At 48.2% G+C, this 16890-nt stretch overlaps 1 protein-coding gene across 1 annotated transcript in view; it reads left to right on the top strand.

The window, feature by feature from the left end:
• The first annotated feature begins 343 nt into the window (after positions 1-343).
• IL21R (interleukin 21 receptor) overlaps positions 344-16890 on the top strand; it is a 28858-nt gene continuing 12311 nt past the window's right edge. The window contains exon 1 of the mRNA XM_070955014.1: positions 344-378. The gene's annotated coding sequence lies outside the window, so the exon portion shown is untranslated. The remainder of the gene's footprint in view (positions 379-16890) is intronic.

Genomic DNA, 16890 nt, shown 5'->3' with positions numbered 1-16890 from the left:
AGGAGGGGAATGAGGCAATATTGTACCCATTCACCCTTGTGTTGGGGTCTTAAAGCCTCGGGCATTTGGGGCATCCAGCACAGGAGAGTCTGTCCTGCCTGGCTCATGCCTGCTGCAGTTTTCCCGCCTTTCTTCAGATAATGAAGTGAGTTCTTTTCTTGCTTTGCAGGGTGAAGAGGAAATGGTGGGACGTGATCCCAAGTCCACGCAAGAGCAAAATGGCAGAGGATATAACAGCGGGAAAATGGGTAGGCTTCCCCAGGGTGGCTCCTTTGGGGGGGGGCGGGCAGGGCACCTTGCATGCAAGCACCCTCAAGCGTCTTCCTGCTTCTTTCAGCTTTGGGTTTTCGGCAAGATGGAGACGGCTCCCTACAGACGGTATGTAGAGCAGAGGGTAGCTGGTCTTGCCTCTAAGGAAGGCCAGGGCTGGGTCTGCTGCTCTAATGCTGTTCCAGGCTGTGTCATCGAAGCCAAGGGAGGCCGATGAGCAGCCAGGCGGCAGGAGTGGGGAGGCCAACAAGCAAAGGGGGCTCCCCTCGTGCTCCTGGCAATCCGCTGATCCTCGTGCCTTTCCTTCCTGACATGCCAACTGCAGGCCTTTTCCCAGCAAAGGTGGTGCTGATCTCCCTCGCCAGCCTCTCAATGTGAACCGGGAGCCCTTTCTAATCCCCGAAGAAGTCTTCCTGAGCAAAGGCTCTCTAACCACAGACAGCAGTGCTGGAGGTGTCAAACCAGGAAGCCCGGAAGAGGCAGAGGAAGAGACGGAGCAGGTCCCACACGAAGACGCCGTGGCTGGTCTCTTCAGAGACCTTCTGCGTGGCGTCCTGAGCATGGGTGATCCGGGGCTCCCGACAACCTCCGCCCAAAGCTGCTCTGCTCCAGAGAAGCCCGCCTGCCTGCAGGGTCTCTGCCAGCCGGCTTATCAAGCCTGCCGAGTGGAGCCTGAGGGCTCTGGGCTGGAGCTGCCTTTGTCAGGGCGAGGCCCATATGCTTCCGAAGGACACACCGACTGGCTGCCCGGGCTGGAGAGCTCGCCGGCAGATCCCTCCTGCGCTACCCTCCCTCAGGCAAAGAGCAGCCCTGCTGCCCCCTCGGCCCCGGGCTACAAGTCTTTCAGCAGCCTGGAGGCTCAGCCGGTGAGCGGCTTCTGCCCAGCCTGGAGTCAGTGGCCTTGTCTTGCCCCAGAAGACCAAAGCCAGCAGGCCTGGGGCAGCATCAGGCCCGGCCTTCTTCCGCTGCCAGACACTTCTGGAGGCTTCCCAGCAGGTCAAGACGCCTTCCCCCTTTATGGAGCAGCTGCCCCAGGAATGTGGCTTTTCCCTGCACAGCAAGGAGAGGCTTTGGCAGCTTCTGCTCTGTGGGCCTCTGGAGGGCCTGAGAGCCTGCCTGGTCCAAAGGCTGCTTTCTTTTCCAGTTACCGGGCCTTCAATTGTGCCCTCCAGAGCAGCCTCGCCTCCCCGGAGTTGTCTATGGAGCCCGTCTAGAAGCCTTTCCTCTGGGGCATCGAAGAGAGGCTTCTTGGGGGCAGGTAACACAGTAAGGACAAAGGGAGATAAACAGATGTTGCACCTTTTCAGATAAAAGCAAATTAAGCCCACTGCTGAAATTTCCCCGCTTCACAATTTTCAGCTTTCTGTGGACTGTCAACAGGGAATGTGGGTGGTAGGTCAGGCAGCCTACTTTGTGGGGTGTATCTGCCCCGGCTTGTGCCCCTTCCCAATTGCAGGCCTTCCTAGCGCCATGGCTACAGAAGGGTGATGCCCCTTGCTCTGGAAAGCGGCTGCTGTGGGCACCTGGCTCGAGCCATCCCCACCCTGGCTCTGCATTCCCAACCTCAGTTGTGAGTTGAACCTCCAAGACCTTCATCCCTCCAGTAGGCCTTCCTTACTCTTCCTGCAGTTGGAGATTCACAGGCCACAGCCAGGAGGGAAGGGTGGGCTGGAGCGAGGGTCCTCCTGGAGGGATCCTTCGGGGTTCTGCCTGGAGGGGGAAGCAAGCGCTGGGGCCTTTCAGATCTTGGCATGAGGAGTGCAGTGCAGCTCAGGGCTTCCTCTTCTCTACCTGAAGGAGGTGACCTGCTGTCCAGGGGTTAGAGAAGCCACACAGGCACTGCAGAGCCATGAAGCCTTTAAAAGTCTCCCCCACACACACACACCTCCCATTACCCTTGTCCTACAGGTGGCTAAACTGGTTCCCAGTTTGCTTCCAGGTCCAATTCAAGGTGTTGGATTTTATCTTTCAAGCCCTTCATGGGACCAGGTTATGAAAGGAACCACTTCGGCCCAACGGGACTAACCTGCCTTACTCGCTCCGGCAGGCGGGGCTTGCCGCAGACCCCGTGGGTCAAGGAGCTTCAGCCAGCGGGGTCCAGGAGAAGGACCTTTTCTGCTATGCACCCCCCTTGGAACATCATGCCTCTGGAGAGGAGAGCCATCCCCATCCCCCTGTCCTCCCAGAAGAACCTCAAAGCCTGGCTCAGCTGGTTAGCTTGAGGCCCCAATGGGGACCTTGCGCACTGGAGGTGGGTGGTGGACGGAGAGAAGACCCCACATTCCTGCTCTTGGTTTTCAGTCTTTTCCTATTTCTTATTAATGGTTTATATGACTTTATTGCATTGCAAGCTGCCCAGAGTCTCTCTGGATAGTGAGATGGGTGGCATAAATTTAATAAATAACTGAATAAACAAACCCTTTTACAGCCCTGACAGTGTACAAGTTGGGGCCATGCATACCTTGTTCTGACTTCACCCACGGTTAAAATGCATGGCTTGTGACACCCCCACCCACCCCCACAACTTGGCTTACATCTTTGGGAGTTCCCAACCGGGGGGGGGGTGGGCAGCAGAAAGGCTGATGTGGCGCATGCAGGACAGCTCTAATAGGCTGCGCTGAGTTGCCACCCGAGTTGCTTGGGGAACAGGACTTGGCAAGCCAGAATTGGTGCTGGTGGCAGAAGGGAGGCATGCTTGGCCACTGGCCAGCCTTGCTGTTGCACATGGGGGGCACGTGGGCCCTGTGTTGCAAGCGCTCAGCCGGGAAAAAGACAGAAGGAGGCAGTTGCCTCTCTAAAGGGGAGAGCTGCCAAAAAGCCCTGGAGGATGCAACCCCCATCCCTGCTCATTCAAGCCCTCTCCCCATCGGACCCCTCCCTTCTCCAAGGAGCACCGCATTCTTCTCCCACAGGCACCATTTGGAGGCCACAGCCCCACCAGAGGATCAGCATAAATGTATGCAGGTAGTCTTACAACCGTAGTTGTTATTTAGCGTATCATGAGAACAGGACAGAGAAGAAAATATATGCCCACAATCCAAGTAATTATATATAAAACTACTATGGATGTACGACCATGGCATCATAAATGGATGTCCAATTTGGCTATCCAGGCAATGGCCTCTGGCATTGCTTTGTGCAGATCTTCTAGGAAACAGAGAATGTACATCATGGACAATCTTGCACAATATATTGAATAGTTTGCATAGCAGCCCACAATTGCAAGCATCCCTACTGATACAGGGCAGAGGCACCTCTTCCAGTAAAACACCTTATTCTGTTCAATTTTGTCCAGACAGAGCAAGGCAGGTCAAAACCAGGTGGTTTGGTAGAGGGATTTCAATCAGAATACAGCTGGAAGGGACATTGGTGGTTTTTTCATCCAACCCCATGCTCAGGAGGCCCTATACCACGGCTGTCAATCTCGCAGCCCGTGGGCCAGATGTATCATGTGCTGCCTCCGCCCCACCCGGTTTAGCAAAGGGGTGAAAAGTCTTAATACGTCACATGACGCTGCTGTGATGATGCGAGTTTGACACCCCTGCCCTATACCATTTCAGACAGATGGTTGTCCAGTCTCTTCTTAAAAACATGCAGTGATGAAGCACCCACAACTTCTGAAAGGAAGCTCTTCCACTGGTTAATTGTCCTCACTGTCAGGAAGTTTCTCCTTAGTTCCAGGTTGCTTCTCTCTTTGATCTGTTTCCATCCGTTGTTTTCTGTCCTGTAACATGACCCAGTGGTGGCATGGAACCAGGTTGGCTAAAGAGCCATCTTGCCTCAATGGGGTTGGTCTGCCCCGTCCACTCTTGCAGAAGAGGCATGCTATGGACCCCGTCGGCTGAGGAATCCCAGCTGGCAGGCTCTGGGAGAAGGGCCATTCCTGCCATGCTCACCCCACCCTTTGGAGCCTCTTGTTGCCATTTATATTTCTGCAAATGTAACATTCTAACAAAGCTGGCAGAGGAATTCTGGGAGTTGAAGCCCACAAGTCTTAAAGTTGCCAAGGTTGGAGACCCCAAAATTAGGGGACCCTCAAACAGCAAAACATAGAACAGGAAGTCAGACCAGCCAATCAGCAGACAGGATCAGCAGACTTGGGATTTGGGGAGGGTTTGTGTCAGTCTGCCTGCAGCCATCTGCTTACCCATCAACCCTTCGCAGCGTAGGTGGGCAGCAACGGCCAAGTGCGGTTGCAGGCAACTAAATCAGCCTTCAGAGAAAAGAAGACAAGCCTTCCTACCTACCGCTTGTCTACTTCTTTCCTAGCTTTAACTAATTCCTGTTAATTTTAATGTTTTTATCTTTGCACTTGCACTGTAGCGCAAGCCACCTAGAGTCACTTTGTATAGTGAGGTTGGTGGCATATATATTTTAATAATGGATCAATAAACAAAATAAAAACAAGTGTGGGCTAGAAGCCACAGCCACGGGGACCAATAATGCCTGGAATTAGTGTAGGCTGCACATCCATGCTGCCAATCCTGGGGCCTGACCCCAAATGGCCAGGAAAACATCCATTCCCTTTCCCTGGCACTTTGGTATTTCACGGGGAGAGACGAATCCCTCTCGCCTGTGACTCGATCTTCTAAAGAAGCCCGTGGTCAGCCCCAATCCCTTGGCTGAAGGAGGCCCTTCTGTGCTCCATGCCGGGTCCCACAACGTGTTGGCTGCAAGCGCTGAATCCCCGGCAGGGGCGGAAATCCCCAGCTACTTCTGAGAAAAAGCTCACACAGCACACCGTGACCTTTCCAGCAACAGCCACGGATCTTCCCAGCTGCGGTTGGAGAGAGCTACACTCTGGCTGCTTCCCAGCAGGGTTAACATCAATTTCCTGCTACCTGGAGAAAAGACAATAATACCAACTCTCTCTCTGAAAGAAGAACACAGAACTTACTGACCTCGCTGGGTAAAACAAACACCGAACATGTAATTCTGCGGAGAATAGTGATCCGATCCTGCATTTAATCTGTTTCTTCATTCTTAATCATTCAAGCCCCCCCATGAATGTTGTGAGCCTTCAGATCTAGACAGGAAGGGCACCCTGTTGCCTCTGTTGGGCCACCTATGGTGGATGGCCATGTAGACTTGTAGAGGACACTTCTGGCCCGTTCAGTGCTAGCCACACATAATTGCAGGGAGGTTGTCTGCAAGTAGCACAGAAAGGGACACTGTCTCCAGACATAGCCTCCTTGATGCGCCTGTGGCCACCCTTCCTCTGCAGCTGGAATCCCAGAGCTTCCACCTCCAAGTGAGCCCAGTAGCTACTTAGCTGAGGGCCGGCAGTGGTTCTGGGGTGCCAGCAGGTATTTGAAGAGACCACGTGTTCCTTGCAAGTTTGCACAATTTGCTCCACTTCATTCACCACTTCCTTTTTCCGGCACAATAAATGTGGGGCAGGCAGCTCTGGTGTCTAGCAATGACTCACTGACTTCAGGAGGTATAGTTGGGGAAGCTACATGAACTTACTGGAAGACATGGTCGCCTGAGTAGAAGGCAAACGGTAACGCTGGGCACGGGGGAGAGGCTGGGAGGAGGGGGGCTTTCTCCTTAGCTTCCATATTGGGTTCTGTTTGAGATAGAGTGGTGTCCAGATGCCATTACAGTGAATGCCTGGCATGGCTGATGGGCAGCAATGGCCTCTCTTGGAGACCTCCAGGACTCTGGTTGGCCTTCTTTGGCCTTCTGATGTCTGATGACTCCCATATTCAAGAGGAACAGAAGATGTAAATGGCCAGGCTGACCCTCTGCCCTGGGAGAGCCAGTGTGCAAATTTGAGTTTCTCTGGAAAGAGATGTCAGCCAAAAACACTCCACAATTTCAAGGCCAAGAAATGCACAGCAAAATGTCTGTTAACGGAAGATGGATGCGGGAAAAAGTAACCTCAGAATTAAACTACCTAGAGAGGGAGACTTGCATCTCCATGTCGAGGAGGACGATCAATCAATCCTCCTGACGTTGCCTTAGTAGGCAATGGGTTTTGATCTAGTTGTGCCGGTTTTGATCTAGTTGTGATTTGAAGTGTGAGCCTTGAGCTAGTGAAGCCAGGGGAGTTGACATCTGGGGAAGTTTGCTGAGCTCTTGCCATATCCTGACAAGTAACCGTGGGGTGAAAACTCAAGACAGGAGTGCCAGGGAGGGATTAGAGGGGAGAAGGCAGGGCAGCCTCTCCCAAATTCATCCTATGGGCCACAAGGCCTCTCCGGCTGGTCTGCAGAGTGTTGCTTAGAGCAAAACGCATAACGCATTGTGAGCCACTCTGAGTCTCCGGAAAAGGGCGGCATATAAATCAAATTTAAAAAAAAAAAAGGCTGCCTTTAAGAGGCTATGGAGGCTTCAGGAATAATTTGGCAGAATAACTTCACTGCTATCCTTTCCAGCAAACTTAAAGGGGCCAAAATTATTTAATTTGATTTTATTCTATTTTTAAATTTTGTATTGTATGTGTTTTTATTGTTTGGCTGTGCACCGCCTTGAGTCCTTCGGGAGTAGGGCGGTATAGAAATCTAATAAATAAATAAATAAATAAATAAATAGCTGCAAGATTTTTTCAGGCTTATATGGAAGTCTGAAAAAAGATTGGATTGATTGATTGTGATCAACTGCCATTGAGTCAGCCTTGCCTACTCCCTTAGTTGACCCCACAGGTAGATAATTTCTCCAGGAGGAACTGACCCCAACTTGGTCCTTCAAGTCTCCTAATGGGGCCCCCACGGCTACTGTAACTGAGCCCATCCACCCTACCAGTCATCGTCTTCTCCTCTTTCCCAGCCCAGCAGCCTTTCCCAGAGAGCTGGATCTTCACACAACATGTCCTAAATGGGAAAATTTGAGCCTGGTTATTTGTCCATTGAGGGACAATCCTGGCTTGTTTTGTTTGATGATCCATTGATTTCTTTCTTGATTGTCCACAATATTCCCAGGAGTCTTTTCCAACACCAATTCAAATGAATCAATGCTTTTCCTATCCTCTTTCTTTCAAGTCCACCTTTTGCTTCTCTAGAGCGTCTCAGCCGACCCAAATCTGACCTTTGTAGGTATAGAGATATACCTACAAAGTACCTTTGAGTACCTTTTCCAATGCCTTCGGGTCCGTTCTACCAAATGCTAATCCAGAAAGTGTTTTGGCCGCTGGTTCCTAGTCAATCCTAAGAGGCAGAAGCTATAAACCACTTCAATATCTTCATTGTCAATTCTGGCTGCAGTACTTGTTGTTGTTAGTTTTGTCTTCTTTATATTTAATTAGTCTCATTTTTTCACTGTGCTGTTTGACTTGCATTACTAGAGACTGCAGATCTTTTGCATTTTCAACTATCAGAGGGTCCTCAGCACAGTGCAGGTTATTGACGTTTCTTCCTCTATTTTAAAATGCTCTTCCAATCCAGTTTCTCTTGATGTATCTTGCATGTAGACTGAACAAAAATGGGTGAACAGCGTTAGTGAATAGCCAAGAACCTCAAACTGCTGGCTCTTTTTCTGTCTGCAATTCACTAGTAGTGTTTTAAGTTAGAAATTTTGCACATACTGCTGTCAAATTTAATCAATTTACTTTCATCCTACAATAGACTTTTAACAATATTGATTTATTTGTTTATTTACTTGTTTGTTTATTTATCGATCCATTCATTCAATTTTTCACATTTCTGAACCACCCATCTCTTTCAAATACAGATTCTGGTGTTTTATTGGTGTACTATAGAATGTTAAAATATTTAAAAAACTACATAAAATTATTTTTTTAGAATGAAAGTGTTTTATTTGATATACTTTTAAAAATTGGTACATGAAACCCATTTCTCTAGGGGGAAAGGAAGAGAAAATATGTTGGATATGTTTGCTGCTTTGAGTTATTTGTAAAAGTAATAAAGGTGTGATAATAATAAATGAATGAATATAGGAAGTAGAAAAATAAAATTTCCCATCAATCTATAAGTTAACAGTTGTTTTGGAGAGAAGGGGATGGGTCCGGGGGTGGAGAGAGAGAGAGAGAGAGACAGAGACAGAGAGACAGAGAGAGAGAGTTGGTCTGTCCCAGGTGCCTGGGGTGCCATCTTGGGGTGCGGTCTGGAATGAGTTGGTAATGCTTGAAGAAGTACGTAGACAAGGTTTTCAGGTATGTTCAGCCTTGAAGGAGATTGTACTGCACCTCCTCAAGAGGCTGTCCTTAGACCCAACACTTTTAGATAGCTACCATGTAGGGAAGGTTGTTGAACAAGTAAGTCTGCAGAATTCCTGAGAATTCTGCAGGAACTGGATTATCTAGTCCCATTTAAGACTAGAACTTAGTGCAGAGACAGCCTTGTCACACCTGTAGGTAATCTGTGATGAATCTGATTTAAAGGTTGTACATCCTTGCTTGTTCCCCTTCATCTCTCCATGGCTTTTGATGCCATCCACCATGATATTCTTCTGGACTGGCTTTGGGAACTGGGAGTTGGTGGCACTATTTTACAATAGTCTCCTCCTCCTTTGGGGCCAATTCCAGCCTCTCCCTAGGTTCCACCTTTGAAATGATACCATGGAACCCTGTCTCCTCTTTCCTCTTGTTCCAACATCTACATGAAACCGATGGGTGAGGTCCTGCACTGCAGATTCAGCTTTAGGCTAAGCTTGGTAGGCACTGGTCCAGGGCACCAAAATGGAGGGTATGCCAATGCTGCCTCTTATTACAAATAATTCTAAAAATGCAAATATTCTCATTGGCTGGAGATGACAGCATCAGTTAATTTTATTTAGATTTTATCCCAGTGCCTAGAGGTTGTGTGGGGTTTGATGGGGAGGACTCAATCTTCCCTAGACCCAGTGGCAGGGCCGGATTTTCCTATAGGCTAACTAGGCTTCAGCCTAGGGCCTCAAGATCAAGAGGGGCCTACACAGTGGTGGGATTCTGGGGGTTCTAGGGGGTTCGGCCGAACCCTTTGTTAAATTGCTGGCTCGCCCGCCCCTCGCCTCCCACCCGCGCGGCGACAGCCTACCATAGCCAGGGGTGGGCAATTGTGGCTCTTTTACAACCTGTGGACTTCAACTTCCAGCTTGGCTGTCTCAGGAATTCTGGGAGTTGAAGGCCACAGGTTGTAAAAGAGCCACAATTGCCCACCCCTTCCCTAGCCTGAGTTCCGCTGCCTGGGATCCACGTGGGCTGCCACGTGGTTCCCCACTGGCTCCGGACGCAAGAGAGCCGGATGGACAAAGCAGCTTCCACGCCTTCACTCACCCTCACTCTCTGCTCTGTTGGATCGCCGGCCGTTCGCTTACCCCGCCCACTCCCCATCTATTGCTGCCTCCAATGGCTAGAGGAAAAAAAACTTCAAATTCTTGCCGCGGGGCTTCAAAGGGCCGCCCTAGAGCCAGTGGTGCAGCCGAACCCTTTGTTAAATTGCTGGCTTGCCCCGCCCCTCCGCACCACTATTTATTGCCAATAAATAGTGGTGGGCGAGGGGCGGGGAAGCCAGCAATTTAACAAAGGGTTCGGTGTTTTTTTTTTGTAATTTTATTGGCCCCCGGAGCTTCAGCATAGGCTAATTGGCCTCCCTGCTCTGAGCTGATTTGTCTCAGCTGTTTTGCTCAGGGCTCTTCTGCTTCCTTGCAAAGAGTCCTGGAGCAGATTTTTTTTCCCTTTTCCCTGCTGAAACATGAAACTGAAACTGCTTTGCTGTTGCTGCAAGGTTGGAAAATTAGGCAGGCAGAATTCTTTTCTTTTTCCTCACCAAAAAAGGTAGGTGCAAACCATGGGAAATTTAGGGAAAAAGAGGAGAGTTCAGGATTTTAAAACACAAAAGAAAAAAAGCTCTATTTAACTAGGGAATTGTAATAATTGAGATACTATTAATTGTATATTGTGTTGAAAGTAGAAATGGTTAAGTTGTGGTTTGGAGGAATATATGGGGGAAATTATTTGGTTTATTATTATTGGTGAATATAATTAATTGATCTGTAAGAAATTGGATTGCATGGAAATAATTGGAATATTCATGTTCATATTGATTGATATATAAAAAAGATAGTTATATAACTAATTGATTTATATTAAAATGTTGAATTTATATTAAACAACTAATATTACATAATTAACCAATGTGAGGATGGATATAAAAATAGATGACAATGGGAAGGGGTATAATATAGAATAGAAGGGAAAAATTGAATTTGATTAAGATTAGAGATGAGGATGAAGGGTAATATTGGTTTTTTACAAAAATAGATGAGGAATAAATATGGCAAAAAGGAAATATAGAAATTGTAAATGTAATTGAAATGACTAAACACTGTTTAAATTTGTGAACCAGCCAAATACTCTGTTCAAAGAAAATACATTGTATGTTTGTATGTGTGTTTCTAATTATTGTTATTTATTCATATTTGTTCTCTTTTATTCTTTAAAGTTTAACAATTCATTCTTTATCTCAATATCTTTATATTTGTTTGGGGTTGGCTTTCTTCCCTTTCATCTTTTTTATTGTACAGCAATCTTTCTCCTCAAACCTACCACCTCTCTCTTTTCTTTCCTTCTTACTTTCTCTTCCTCCCCCTCTTCTTCTTCTCCCTACTTCGTCTTCCTTTCTCCTTCTCCTCCTCTCTTCCTCCCTCTCTTACCCTCCCTCCTACTCTAATTTCCCTTCCCTTCCTTCATCCCTCTCTATTGCTGTATCCTTTTATGCATATGGACTACTCAGAGGGCTGAAAAAGTTATTTCTGACTGGTCCTCGTACTTTTGATCAGTCCTCGAACTTACGACTGTCCTCACATTTTACGTTTTTGCCCTATCTTGTCACCATGGTGAAGAGAAGCAGTTGTGAAATGAGTGACATGGTTGTTAAGAAAGCTGCACGGGCATAAATGTGAGGATGGTCATAAGTGTGAGGACCGGTCAAAAATGCGAGGCCCAGTCAGAAATGACTTTTTTCAGCCCTCTGAAAAAAGTCTATGCACATAGCCACGCCCACCTGGTCACATGACGAGCTACCCACGCCTACAGTCACGTGACCAGCTAGCCACGCCCACCCAGTCACATAATTGCCAAGCCACACCCCCCAACCAAGCCACGCCCACAGAACCTGTTGTTAAAAAAATTGAATCCCACCACTGGTGAAAGGGCCTCATAAGTGGAATAGCCTAGGGCCTCTTTTCATCTAAATCCGGCCCTGCCCAGTGGCCATAGATATTAAGACCACCTAGATCTGGCACCTCCACAGGAAGGCCTGTGTGCAGTGTGGCTGGTGGGCCAGTTGTGCTCTCTCTTGGATCAGGAGGTCCTTCAGATAGTTACTCATGTCCTGGTTGAACTCTATGTGGGGCTGTCCTCAAAGACCTCCTGAGAACTTCAGCTGGTGCAGAATGCAGCATCACAAGCATTGATGGGCACTCGGCATACGGCTCTTTTGCTTTGGGACTTGCACTGTTTGCCAGCTGGTTTCCAGGTAGCGTTCCTGGTTAAAATCCTACATGGCATGTCTTGGGTGTTTGGGGGCCAGCCTGCCTTCATAAAGACTGCTCAGCTGATACACACACAGACCGGGCAATGCCCCCTGGGTTCCTTTGATTAAACAGGGTCATCAATCATCACCTGGAAGCAGGCTTTCTTGGTCATGGCACCTGCCCTTTGGAATGTGGCTTCCCCCCTAAGGCCCAGGTAGCTGCCGGTGCCCTGGAGAGCAGGCTGTTCTGCCAGGCCTGGGCTAAGGTGGCTGGAGCAACCTCTGGATGTTGGTGGCCGATGTTCTGCGTGGTCTGCCCAATTCACCTTCATCTGGTTCTTTTCTTTCTTTTCTGGTCTAATTCTTTTGTTTTTATTACGCTGTTTTTTATTCTGCTGATCTTACTCTTCACCCGGCCGGAATCTCAAACAAACAAACAAACAAACAAACAAAGGATTTCCAATTGCAAATTCAGTCATGACTTGGGCATGAAGTGTGGGCGACGTGACTGGTAAAAAAAAGAGGTTCCCAGGCATATTCAGAGCATGGCTGGGTACAAATGGGGCAGTCCTCTAACTCAGTGGCCCCCAACCTTTTGGGCACCAAGGACTGGTTCCATGGAAAGAGGGGTGGTGGTTTGCGTGCCATCTGCATCCCGTGGATGGGGCTTCGCTTGTTTGCGTGGCCTGGTTTCTGGCATGCCACAGCTCGATGCCAGTAAATGGACCGGAGATGGGGACCCCTGCTCTAAACTGCCCTTAGTCCCCTCCTTTGCCCTATTCTGCTTCTTTGTATCTTTCTTTGTATTTTTGTACAAATACAGTTGTGCTTTCACTCAGGAGTCATTTGGTTTTCATCAGCTACAATTTCAAGTCTGTTTTTAAGTCCTATGACTAAGCCAGGTGCCTCACACCTGCCATTTGACTTCTCTTTCCTAAAGGACGAAAGAGCAGAAGGCCCAAGACCTTATTAGACAGTCTGCAGCTGAGTGATTTATCCATTCAGCCGAATCCGACTCTTGGCGATTCTCTGGACCAGGTCTCTCCGCGTCTTCCAATCTTGCCCTATTTCCTTGAGTTTTTCTATGCCTTGGCTGGTGTCAGCCTTGATGGTGTCCAGCCACCCTGTTTTTTGATTGCCTAGTTTCTTTTTACTGCTAACTCACTCTTTAAATGTTATGTTCTTTGTCAAGTGGTTTCATAAAATCAAGATATGATATACTAAGGAAGTTAACAGATTGAACAGTCAGATAATCTTAGTTTGGCAAGTCTCGTTTCTTGATAAATGGGTGCTCATTTCTGGAAATTGCTGCATGGTTCTTAAGATCCAACCCTTCATGAACTGCTGCACAATATTGCCAAGTACTGATTCGAACTGAGTGGCCTGAAAATTGTCCCACTTTTGAAAGTGGGGGCCATATTTTCTCTTCCCCAGCCACCTGGCTGCTTTGCTGTGACTCAAATGGGCAGAATGCATAAATGTTCCTCTATCCCATCAACTAATTCCTCCCCTGTTCTATGTCACAATTCTAACTGGTTCTGGAAATTTAAACTCAATTAAAGTACATAAGAGTTATTGGATTCTGTTTATATAAGATTTTGATCCTGCTCCCTCACCTCTCTTTTCATAATCTTGCTTATTTGTTCACATCAAAGAACTGTTGGAATCTGACCTCTGTCAAGATTAATATTATTTACGAAGACTTACTCTCCACCTCAATCTATTCCTCCATAAGATTCTCCAAAATCACCACTTACTTCATTTGAACAGGACAGAATAACAGAGTTTGAAGGGACCTTGGAGGTCTTCTAGTCCAGGGGTCCCCAACCTTTTGGACCTCAGGGACCACCAAGTTCATAATTTTAAATTTCGCGGACCACTAATACGAATCCAGCGCACCGCTTGCTGAAGCACCTGGACTCCCAGTGATGCGATGGGGTCCTTCAGGCACTCTCCCTCCTGTCTCTCTCTCTCTCTTTCTCTCTCATTCTCTCTCTCATTCTTTTTCTCTCTCATTCCCTCTCTTCCTCTCTCATTCTCTCTTTCTCTCTCATTCCCTCTCTCTTCCTCTCTCTCCCACTCTTTCTCTCATTCTCTTTCTCTCTAATTCCCCCTCTCTTCTTCTCTCCTTTTACTCGCATTCTCTTTCTCTCTCCCACTTTTTCTCTCATTCTCTCATTCCCCCTCTCTTCCTCTCTCTCCCACTCTTTCTCTCTCACTCTCTCATTCCCCCTCTCTCTCCCACTCTTTCTCTCATTCTCTCTTTCTCTCCCCCTCTCTCCCCCTCATTCTCTTTCTCTCTCATTCCCCCTCTTCCTCTCTCCCACTCTTTCTCTCTCATTCCCCCTCTTTCTCTCCCCCTCTTTCTTTCTCTCTCCCCCCCTCTCTCTCCCCCACTCTCTCATTCTCTTTCTCTCTCCCCCACTCATTCTCTTTCTCTCTAATTCCCCCTCTCTTCCTCTCTGCCCCACTTTCACTCTCAATCTCTTTCCCTTTTTCCCATTCTTTTTCTCTCATTCTCTCTTTCTCTCTAATTCCCCCCTCTTTTCCTCTCTCTCCCACTCTTTCTCTCTCATTCTCTTTCTCTCTCCCCCTTCTCTTTCTCTCTCCCCCACTCTCTCTCATTTTCTTTCTCTCTCACCCCCTCTTTCTCTCTCTCTCTCCCCCACTCTCTCTCTCTCATTCTCTCTTTCTCTGCCCCCCCCCTTTGTCTCTCTCTCATTTTCATTCAAGGGCCGGAAGAAGCATGGGAGCGAAGCACTACTTGAACTTGCGTGGCATGAGCATTCGCCTTGGTATATTTACGCCAGCCAGTGGCGCAAGGCAGCCCTCGTCTCCTGCTGTTTGGGATTCGGAGCGGTAAATGGCGTCTTTCGAGGAGCCCAACCAAGGTTTCCCACACCACTTCAGGGAGCACTCCTCGAGAGACGAGAGCTTGCAGGGGGCTGATCTGGTATCCGCAATGGAGAGCAAAATCCAGCTGCTCCCCAGACCAGACGCCATTTACCGCTTTGAGTCCCAAGCGACAGGAGAGGAGGGCTGCCTTGCACCACTGGCTGGCACAAATATACCGAGACGGAATGCTGTTGCCGTGCAAATGAAAGTAGTGCTTCGCTCCCGCAGCTTCCAGCCATCGCAAACGCCATTTCTTCCCGCTTGTACCACCCCCTCCCCCACCACCACAACAGCACCATTCATTCCAGACAGTGAGGGCTGCGCTCCTTTTTCCGTATTGCACCACTTGCAAAAATACGAAAATTTCTCCGCAGACCACCAAAATTTTCTCGTGGACCACCAGTGGTCCGCAGACCATCGGTTGGTGACCACTGTTCTAGTCTAATCCCCTTTTCAAGCAGGAGACCAGTGGTAGACTGGTTGTTCTCAACCTTTTCTTCATCATGGACCCCCTTTAAATATCTTCTGTGGCCAACAACCATGGCTATGGACCACCAAGACTTAACTCAAGATTTAAATTATAATGTTTCTTCAAGTCTTTGCGGATCCCATGACATTGCGCCCCCCAGTGGTCCACAGACCACAGTTGAGAACCACAGTTCTGGCCCATTCCAGACAAATGGCTGTCCAATCTCTTCTTAAAAACCTTCAGTGGAGACAAGCCGTGCCACTGATTGATTGTTCTGTGGATGGGTGGAGCCTCCCGCAACTGACACTACCGGGGCAAACCGGTAGCAACCCACCACTAATGCAGGCCTGTCTCTCCATCTGAGCGGCTGACCGCAATGATCCAGCCAAGATGCTTCTACGCCAGGGGTGTCAAACTCAATTTCATTGAGGGCCATGTTAGGGTTGGGTTTGACCTCAGGGGCCATGGTGGGCGTGGCCAGCTTGACATCCCTCATGTCGGGGGCGCCTGTGGCAGCCCAAGCGCTCTGCCAGAGAAAAAGGGCTTCCGACCTCCGTTTTTGGCTGGGATGGCTTCCTACAACCTTCTGCCAGCAAAAACGGAGCTTGGGAGGGCTGCATTTTCACTGGCAGAGGCACCGCAGACCAGTCCTTTGCTATTTCCAGGGCAGCCCCACAGGCCAGATCTAAGCACCCCGCGAGCCGGATCCAGCCCCCGGGCCTTGAGTTTCACACCCCTGTTCTACACTCAATGTAGATCAACTCTCAACAGCGTGAAAAGCCCTCAAAACGGCTGAGATATACTTTCTGAGGCAATTGTGCAAGTACCTACTGACAAGACTACAGTAGTCTTTTATCTGTAAGTGTTGTAAGTGGATCATAAGCTTCCTAACAGGCAGGAAGCAGCAGGTGAAGCTAAGCAGAATCACACCAGATAGCTGCACAATTAGCACAGGAGCCCCCCAAGGCTGTGTGCTCTCTCCACTTCTCTTCTCTCTCTATACCAATGACTGCATCTCAAACAATCCACCTGTTAAACTACTGAAGTTTGCAGATGACACAACAGTGATCGGTCTCATTCGAGACAACGATGAATCCGCATACAGAGGGGAGGTTGAACAACTAGCCTCATGGTGCGACCGGAACAATCTGGAACTGAACTCAAAACCGTAGAAATGGTAGTAGACTTTAGGAGAAACCCTCCCATACTACCACCTCTTACAATACTAGACAACACAGTATCAACAGTAGAGACCTTAAAATTTCTAGGTTCTACCATATCTCACGACCTAAAATGGACACCCAACATCAAAACGTCATCAAAAAAGCACAACAAAGAATGTTCTTTCTGCGCCAACTCAGGAAGCTCAAACTGCCCAAAGAGCTGCTGATCCAGTTCTACAGAGGAATTATTGAGTCTGTCATCTGTACCTCCATAACTGTCTGGTTTGGTTCTGCAACCCAACAAGACAGACACAGACTTCAGAAGATAATTAGAACTGCAGAAAAAACAATTACTACCAACCTGCCTTCCATTGAGGATCTGTATACTGCACAAGTCAAAAAGAGGGCTGTGAAAATATTTACAGACCCCTCGCATCCTGGACATTAAACTGTTTCAACTCCTACCCTCAGAACGATGCTATAGAGCACTGCACACCAGAACAACTAGACACAAGGACAGTTTTTTCCTGAACGCCATCACTCTGCTAAACAAATAATTCCCTCAACACTGTCAAACTATTCACTAAGTCTGCATTACTATTAATCTTCTCATCATTCCTATCACCCATCTCCTCCCACTTATGACTGTATAACTGTAACCTTGTTGCTGGTATCCTTA

Source organism: Pituophis catenifer, unplaced genomic scaffold (genome assembly GCF_029215685.1).
Source record: "Pituophis catenifer annectens isolate HBS135680 unplaced genomic scaffold, rPitCat1.0.hap2 SCAF_16, whole genome shotgun sequence".
Classification (NCBI taxonomy): domain Eukaryota; kingdom Metazoa; phylum Chordata; class Lepidosauria; order Squamata; family Colubridae; genus Pituophis; species Pituophis catenifer.
Note: the sequence above shows the minus strand (reverse complement) of the source record. Positions and strands in the feature narration are given on the sequence as shown.